Source organism: Bison bison, unplaced genomic scaffold (genome assembly GCF_000754665.1).
Source record: "Bison bison bison isolate TAMUID 2011002044 unplaced genomic scaffold, Bison_UMD1.0 scf7180017864180, whole genome shotgun sequence".
NCBI classification, from domain to species: domain Eukaryota; kingdom Metazoa; phylum Chordata; class Mammalia; order Artiodactyla; family Bovidae; genus Bison; species Bison bison.
The window spans coordinates 7,964,271-7,970,765 of NW_011494752.1; the positions used below are offsets into that span (position 1 = coordinate 7,964,271).

Sequence of the window (6,495 nt, forward strand, 5' to 3'; positions counted from 1 at the left end):
TGAGGCTCGGCGCGCTCCCCGCTCCCCGCCCGGCTGTCACCAGAACCCAGCTCGGCAACAACTCTAACTCTCAGCCGAGAGCACTCCCGCTCTGCGCCGCTCCGCCGCCGCCCCCGCCCACCAGACCCAGGCCTGACCGGGCGTCCCTGGCCCCGGCCCCCCTCCACACACAGACACACCACCAGCCACTTGCGCACTGGAGCGCGCGCGCGAGCGTGCACACGCGCGCGCACACACACACACACACAGGCGGAGGCATGTCCTCCCAGGGACCCACACAGGTGCATGGCGAAGGCACACACAGCCAAGTACACGAGCTCAGGCGTCTGGATCCACACATGCAGAATGCATGCTGTGACATACATGACGGTTGCAGGTGTACAGGTACGATAAACACTCATACTTCCACGTGCAGGCTGGTGGCTGCGGGAGGGCACCTGTGCACAGATCTCAACTTGCACATTCCCATGGACTCCTTTCCCGTTGCACACAGGCGTGCACACTCGGACACACATATTCCTCCCTCTTTAATAGAATTTGTCTCCTCATCGTGTGCTCTGCTTGACTCTTCCGTCTCCTGCTTTCTTTCTGTGCTCCTCCCCCTGCCCTCTTTCTCCGAGGACCTGACCCCCATGTGACCCTCTTCTCTTGCCACCCCTGCCTCTGCCTCTTCCCAGCCTGTTCCCACAGGCCTGCCCTTCAAGCCTCCTGGGGCCTATTGTCTGGGCCTCAGATCTCTCAGCCATTGGCAGGGCCCAGGCCTTTCATCCCCGCACATAGACCTGCCCTGCTGGACCTTGGCCTAAAAGGGAGACCCCATTTTATCACCAGTCTGAACCCTTGCTCAGCTCAGGGGCCACAGATTTGGGCCAAGGAGGTAGGTCTGTGCCCAGAGCATCAGCCTCAAAGAGCTCTCTGGCCCCCTCAGCCTTCAGCTTCCCCTTTAATGTGAAATATAATTATGTGTCTGCACAGCAGGGAGACTGGCTGCAGGATTCTAACCAAGGAGGATGGCTTTCTGGCCACCGCCCAGATTGCTGGCTGCTCAGACAGAGCGGTCTATAGGCCCCACCAGCCCCAGGCTCCCAGCCCCAGGCAGCTGGTGGTTTGGCCTGGCCAAGGCCACCCAGAAAACTCACCCCAGGCTGTCCAGAGTTGGAGCCACACCAGGTCTTCTGCCCAGCGGTGGCGACAGATCCCCTCACCTCCCTGTGCCTCACTCTCCTCGCCCAGGTCGTGCAGCTACAGTGAGGACTGAGGACCAAGCTCACCCAACACCCTTGGCAGGCTCACAGCGAAACGCTGACCGAGTGCTGGCTCACAACCACACTCCACTGTTACCACGACACTGGCCCTGTTTCACGAGTTCAAAAGTATATCTGCCCCCAGATTGAGCGCCCTTGCCTTGACAGCTTGCAGCAGAGAGAAGGGGCATCCCAGGAGATCCCAGCCACAGCCCCTCCCCCCTGCCCACTGGTACTTGGTGTCCTGGTTTTCTCCTGCGCTGAGACCAGCTCCCTGGGGACCAAAGGCTCTCAGGAAACTTTTCCTCCCTCTCCCTCATGGTGACCGAGGAGGGAAGAGGCTCAGTTCCCCACCCTCCTGTGCCCAGGTTCCCAGAAGACAGGACAGAGTACCACCCTAGGAGGAAGGGGCCCCAAGACACCCAGGGCCCCCAGAGGAGCCAAGACACCTCTCAGCTGGGAGACAGTTCCAGAAAATGGTCTCAGCTGGGGAATAGACAGGAATACCTTGGATCAACTCTGTGTTGAACTCAAGCAGGTCTTGGGACGAGGGTACCCTCAGCCCCAAGTACAGAGCCCCCACTCAGAGGGCCAGTCTCAGAGCTAGTCAGCCGGACCCCGGGGCCCCAGCCTCCCCCAGAACCTTTATCAGACCCATTTCCCAGAGAAGCTGCCATCTTCCCAAGGGCATCCAGCAGAGGTATAAGCCTGACTCCTCAGGCTCTGCAACTCCCTCCTGACCTGCCTGCCAGGTGGGAACTCAATTCCTAACCCTAATCACACCCACCAGCAGCCTATGGGCCCTTGGCTGGGCAACAAAGGTCACCAGCTTCCCTGGGGAGGCACTCCCATGTCCAGATGCAGGCACTGTCTACCTGTGGGCAGAGAGCTCATGGCCCTTCCAGGGCACTGCCCACAGCAGTGGGGGCATCACACCTCCTTCTGATGTGGAGGGGGCCAAGCAGGGCCAGGTAGGGGAACTTTGACTCGCCCTGTGAGGCAGGTCCCACTTCCTTCTCTGTAAAACAAACCCCCTCCCACAGCTGTGTGAGAAGCCAGTGAGATGAGCAGGAGCTTGGCTACAGCCAGCCCTTCCCAGCACACCTTACTCTGAAATATTCTCTTCTACTCCAGGGTGGGGCCTAGGCCCTCCCAGCCTTGAGTGGGGCACATAGTAGCTGTTCAAGAAACATTTGCTGAGCCGGGCACTCTCAGAGCCACAGACAGGCCAGAAGGGCAAAAAGCCCCTTGGCCCAATTGAGCCGCTCCTTTATTTGAGAAGTGTGAGGCCCAGAGACAAGGGGCTGCTCCTGAGGCCACAGAGCCATGAGGAGCAGGGGTGGGTGAGGAGGGGACCCCACAGGCTGGGGTTTACTGGGCTGAGTGGCCAGCAGGCTCAGAGCTGCCAGCTCCTGTAACACTGGCATCTTAATATGACAATACCAGCGTCAATTAACCAGTGACTGGGATGTGAAAACCCGGCAGTGCCTCACTGGTACCTCGCCTGCAGGCTGCCGCCCTCAGGCTCCCAAGGTTCCTCTCAGTGTCACAGCCCCAGGAACTGCCTCCTCCCAGGAACCTGCCCAGGTCTCTCCTTCCTCAGCAGGAAACCCTCAAAACATACAAGGGGCTCACGGCCTCCCAGGGCAGGACAGAGAACCAAAGTCTCAGTGCTCCCCACCCTCAGCCTCCCTGTTCCCGACACACTGCCTGGCCACCCAGGCCTCAGACGCCACCAGCTTGGTTGTGCTGCTGAGCCCTCCTCCAAGGTTGTTCTTCCTTCAGGGGCACCTCAGGGCACCTCTTGGCGAGGCCCGCCCACAGCGTCCCTTCCCCTGTTTTGCTTTCCTCCCAGCAGGCCACTTTCTGCAGCATCTTGTTTACTGTCGGTCTCCTCCAAGGCATGTCAGCTGTATGAGGGCAGGGAGAGCCTGCTCACAGCCCACAGCCCCAGAACAGTAGGAAGGGATTGCCTGGGGAGGATGTGACAGGCGTGCAGGCTGAGGCTAAGGTCCTCTGTCAGGGCTGCTGTGGAGACATGACTGCAGGGAGAGGTCCAGAAAGAGAAAGCTGGGAGCTCCTGGCCATGCATTCCCCTGTCCCTGGGCACCTGCAGGCCCTGGGCTGACCCTCAGCATCTATCTGATGAGAACAGAACTCCAGGAACAGAGGGCAGCCCTGGAAACAGGACACTGAGTCCTGCCCAGCCGGTCAGGAAGCAAGGCATTGATCTCAGCCTGGAGCGGGCTGGCTGACGTCTCCCTCCCGCAGGCTCTGCACTCAGCCTCCTCCCCATGCTGCCCCGCGGCTGCAGCTGTCTGGAGGTCAGGGGGCAGCACCAGGGTGAAGGCCACTCCATCCAGTGTTTCCTGTCCGCTGGGCAGGTGCCGTACTGGCTGGGCCACTTGGGAGGCCTCGGTGGTCCACATCCTCCCACTGTTTGGGCCCCTCTCCTGAGAATCTTACCCAGGCCAACCCTGTGCCCTCTGCCACCTGCTTGCTGGAGGGATGGCTGGAACCACAGTGAGCCCAGAACACAAGTGACCCACGCCTAGCTGTGAGCTTTACTGTGATTGGTTGGGGGTGGACATGTGATTGAAGCCAACCAATGAAAACCAGCCCCAAGACTTTAAATTAGCTGGGTGATGAACTCTGTCCCCAGGGGCTGCTAGGGACACGTTTGCCCCACTGTGGGCTCAGCCCACCTGAGAGGACCCCCTCCCAGAGGAATGCAGAGGTGAGAGTGCAAAAAACGGACTCCAGACGTGGCCGTGGGAGCCCGTTTAGAGCAATCCCTGAGCTCTGCTCTTAGCGTCAAGGGGCTGCTGAGGAGGTAAGCAGTCCAGCAAGGCCTCCATACCAGCCCCAGACTTCCTGAACCTCTCTCTCCTCCTCCCTGGCAGAACCGTGGGGGTCCAAGACCTTCTCCCTTCCTCCGGAGGGGCTATGACCTGCAGGTCCAGGCCGACAGGAATAAAGGGCAACAGAGGAGGGGAGGGAAGTCGCTTCAGCTCTCACAGTTAAAAATTGCTTTCCCCAAGGAGGCCTCCCCGCTGGGATAATCCACCCAGTGGGCACTGCCTGCGCCCATCACAGTCTCCACAGAGGCCATCACCCACCTATGGAGCCTCTGCCCCAGGACCAGCCCCCCACCTCTCCCTCCTCAAAAGGGGGCGGGGCTGGAGCTCTCTGCCTCCATCTCCTCTCTTCTGAACTGGGCCTGACTCCGAAATAAAGGTAGATCTGTAAGGCCAGACAACGGAGAGTGAATTGGCCAAGCCACCATCTCCACTTCCTCACCAGCCCCCAGAGGATCAAGAAGCAGAACAGGGCCTATTACGTGATCCTATTTATGTTAAGAACAGCTACAGATAGATTTGCATCGGCCAAGCAAAAATTCTGGAGGTCTGGAGCCTTTTCCCTTCACTCACTTGTGTGTGGAGGCAAATGTCCACCCTGCTTCCTGAGTTCTCTGGGCTCAGGCCAGCCTGGAGGGTCCCTGCCCCTGTGCCGCCCCCCACCAGACCCCTCAGCAGGAGCTCAGCCTCCACCCTGAGGAACCAGAGTGGTTTGCACAGTACAACAGGTGGGTTTCAGGGCTGGTCATTTTTGTTTGTTTTTTCTTTTTAATTTTGTGCAGAAAGCATTTATCACTTCAGCATTTTTTAAGTCAAGTTATCTTGTAAATGTAATAAAGTGACAGGGTGGACAAGGCTCCCTGGTGTCCTAAGGTCCCATCTCAGGGATCAGCCTGGGTGGAAGCGCCTATATAAGGAGCACCCACAGCCTGGGCTCTTAACAGGGGCAGGGCTGGGGTGGAGGGAGGGAGGAGACTTGACTCCTGCCTTCCCCTCCCATACCTCTGTGTCCTCTGCTGTGGAGCAGGTGCGGTGAGACCCGGGTATAGCTCCCAGCACCTGGGTGGCCCTCAAATGCTTCACTGGAAGAGCAGACAGAAGACGCAGCTCTCCCAGCACAGTAGGGGCTCCCTCGGCCTTGTTGGTGCCCCGCCCTCCCAGGCTGGGTCCCACGCCTGCCCCGGGCACCCACAGCCTGCCATCTGCCCACTCCACATCACTATCCTTCTCCAAGCCTGATTCTCCCTCAGACTGGGGGCTCCTCAAGAGCAGAGGAGACTTCCCCCCTCCCCTTCCCCAAACACATCCCCCTTCCAGCTCAGATATCTCCCTCTCCATTGCATCGGAACCACCTCCAGCCTGGGCCACTTCCCTGCCTGCAGCCAGGCCCTGACATTTCAACCATGGTCTGGCTACCACCGGCCAAGTTAAGAAGACACATCCCTTGATGCTGGGGATTCATCCCACACCCGGGGAGGTGAGGAGCACACACTTTTGGGGAGTGAGGACCATGCTCTGGTCTGGAAGGACAAGGGTCTGGAAGTGCCAGAAGACGGCACTCAGTAGGTACTCGATAAATACTTGCTGAATGAACCTAATGGGGCAAATTCTTTAAGACACAGTGAAGAAGCACAATGCAGAAGAGACAGGATTGGGCGTCATCAGTGTATGTTGCTTAAGCAGGGTGTGTGCGCGCACACAACCTAGACCTTCTGGAAAGACGCCAGGAACTGACTCCCCGGAGGAGGATCAGGAGGTTAGGGGCAGGAGGGAGACGCGCTGTTCTCTGTGGGTCAGTTGTGCCTTTACACCACCTTCAAGGGACTTCCCTGGTAGTCCAGTGTTTGGCAGTCTGCCTTAGAGTGCTGGGGACATGGGTTCGATCCCTGGTCCAGGAAGATTCCACATGCCGCAGGGCAACTAAGCCTGGGTCAAAACAACTGAAGCCCACATGCCCCGAGCCCATACTCCACAACAAAAAGAAGCCACTGCAATGAGAAACTGTGTGCCCACAATTAGAGAGTAGCCCCTGCTCCCTGCAAATAGAGAAAGCCCTCCCACAGCAAGGAAGACCCAGCATAGCCAAAAATAAATAAAATAAAAGCTGGAGGGGAGAAGGGGCTCCCTGCTGCCCAGGAGGCTGGTCCAGAGAGCCATCCTGACCCCCCCTTCCTCCCACCCCCCGCCGCTCCTTCCTGTGAGCGCTCCTTCCGGCTCCAGATTCCCCGTGGAGCTGCCCAACCCCGTCCTGTCTGTGGTGATTAATAAACACTCTGTGATGACCTAAATCTCACAGAAGCTCCTTGGGGACAGCTTCGCCCTGTGCCAGGGGCCAGGAGGAGCTGCTGGCCTGAGGGACGGGAGCGCGTGGTTCCCCAGTGGTCTGTAGGAGC

At 58.8% G+C, this 6,495-nt stretch overlaps 1 protein-coding gene across 1 annotated transcript in view; it reads right to left on the bottom strand.

Moving 5' to 3' along the window:
* KCNJ12 (potassium inwardly-rectifying channel, subfamily J, member 12) overlaps window positions 1-3,745 on the bottom strand; it is a 42,223-nt gene extending 38,478 nt beyond the window's left edge. The window contains exon 1 of the mRNA XM_010842859.1: window positions 3,711-3,745. The gene's annotated coding sequence lies outside the window, so the exon portion shown is untranslated. The remainder of the gene's footprint in view (window positions 1-3,710) is intronic.
* Between the last annotated feature and the right edge of the window lie 2,750 nt (window positions 3,746-6,495).